Here is a 2,234-nt window from a genome sequence, read left to right on the forward strand (position 1 = left end):
AAATATTATTATGAAAATAACTCAGTTAATTTGTGAAGAAGAATATATCAGTCCCTATACATGCACTTCTTTTTTTAAATTTATATAGGTATCTTTTATTTTTTTTTCTCAATTGATATCATTTGGTTGCATTGTATTATTCTATTGTAGAATATTCGGCCAAGCATGATGGAACCGATAATCAAATGGTCGAATGAGATTTTTGGAGTTTAGGCCGCAAGAGAATGATCAAATGAGTAAGATTAATGCATCTCTCCAAAATGATAGGAAAAAATAAACGATCAATGCAACTGAAAAATGACAGAAATAATGTAACCTGATTCAATCGGCCCTACAGTTCTCCTCCCTACAGTATAGTACATGTTCACCACAGATAGACAAAAGTCGTTCAATCCATCACATTTCTTAGAAATTCGGTCTTTTTGAAAGCTGATAAATATTTCCGTCCAACATCGCACATTTGCACTGCACAGGGACTTGCGCGATGCACTGCGGGAAGTACCTTGAAAGTATTCGATGTGTGGTCTAAAATTGAACCGAGTGCACAATGCACACATCACACTCTTTTGCACCAGTTCTTAAGGACCATTATAGTTCGGGATCGTCCCAGACGTGGATGATGGATGGGACGGGACAAATTTTGTCCCGTCAGACATCCAGAGTAAGTTGAGGGACTAAGGACGGGACAGCTTTTCGTCCAACGATAAAAAACCGTCCCGTCCAATCATACCGGGACTTTTTTTCGTCTCGTGCAGTCCTCCCATAAAAAAACCCATTATATATTTTTAATATATTATTATAGATTTTTCCAAGTTTTTTAGGGCATTACTGAGGAGATAGAATGCAAAGGGACATATGTACAATTATTTCTGAGTGGCGTCCATTTGCACGCACATAAAAATACAGGGACTTTGATGCAAATTGTCATTGCGAGACCGCATGGCAACATCTCAACCGTTGGATGTAAATCCGACGGTTATTCATCCAGATGGTTATCCTTCCAGATTCGTCCGTCCATAGTCCGAGACCTTCGGACGGATGGTTTTTTTGTCCCACGGGACGAAAATCGTCCCGTCCGGTGCACCCCGGGACAAACTTTTGTTCCGAAATTTGTCCGTATCCTTTGACAAGACAATTTATCGTCCCGGGACAAAAAAATCGTCCCGTGTGCGTCCCTGCACTATGGACCATCCCTAGGTGTAAATTTATATATATATATATATTATTTTTTATTTATTTATTTTTTCATCCCCAGGTGTAATTATAAGCGCTTAGGGCTTTTAAATCTTACATTGCAGTCTTCCACGACAGAAGCGGTCGGCTGTCAACTCGATCGTCCCGATCGCCTCTCACGTTGCTCGGTATGATTTCTTGATGAAATTTCACTACTACATTTCATCTGCACATCGACTGATAATTGAAGATTTGATCTTTACCCGCGAGGAAAGGATTGGATTCCAAGGCGTGTCATGCTTAATCGCTCTGAAGATCGTTTCCATGAAACCCATTACGATGTTCTCTGTGTGGATAGAAACGCGTGCCATGAAGAAATCAGGGCGCAGTACAAGGCAGCCGTTCTTCGCTCACACCCTGACAAAATTAACTCCCACCAGGGAAGTGAAGACCAGTTCTTTAAGATCCGAAAGGCCTGGGAAATTCTGGGTGATGCAGAATCAAGAGCAGCGTACGATAGAGATCTGGAGAACAGAAATTCAATTTGTTCATCGTATGCCCATGAAATAGAGTTGAAAGATATGAGCCTCAGAGATTTGGGTGACGCTTTGGAGCTTGTTTTCCCATGTAGATGTGGAGATTTCTTCTCTATTACTTCGGAGGAGCTGGGAGAGATGGGATTCTTTCTGGATGGTTCCTCTGCTTCGACGGGCCAGTGCAAGGTCTCATCTCTGGAACCCATGTCCATCGCAATACCCTGTGCCTCGTGTTCTTTAATGATTTGTTTGATGATAAATTGTTCTTCTTGATTGCGATCGTTGCTAATTTGATATTGCAATTCATTAGTATGGTTTAGAATTGAATGTTAATGGGCTTGTAGCTTTGGAGTTTTTCAATGATCATTGTTGTTTCCTCTGGGGCATTGATTTTCAGTTTTGTCCAAGATTAAACGATGTCATTTTGCTCTCAATTAGGGTTCGAACTCCAGGATGAAGGTCATGATGACTATTAATTGTAATTATCGTGGTCATTCATTGAAGTCATTTGATGAAAAATTCGTC

The 2,234-nt window shown here is 40.6% G+C and overlaps 1 long non-coding RNA gene across 1 annotated transcript; it reads left to right on the plus strand.

Moving 5' to 3' along the window:
* The first annotated feature begins 1,588 nt into the window (after positions 1-1,588).
* Positions 1,589-2,018, plus strand: LOC144712264 (uncharacterized). The gene is made up of 2 exons (XR_013583757.1): positions 1,589-1,726; positions 1,805-2,018. It is a non-coding gene; the product is annotated as an uncharacterized LOC144712264 (long non-coding RNA).
* Positions 2,019-2,234: the final 216 nt, after the last annotated feature.

The sequence above is a fragment of the Wolffia australiana genome, chromosome 14 (assembly GCF_029677425.1).
Source record: "Wolffia australiana isolate 7733 chromosome 14, ASM2967742v1".
Taxonomy (NCBI): Eukaryota; Viridiplantae; Streptophyta; class Magnoliopsida; order Alismatales; family Araceae; genus Wolffia; species Wolffia australiana.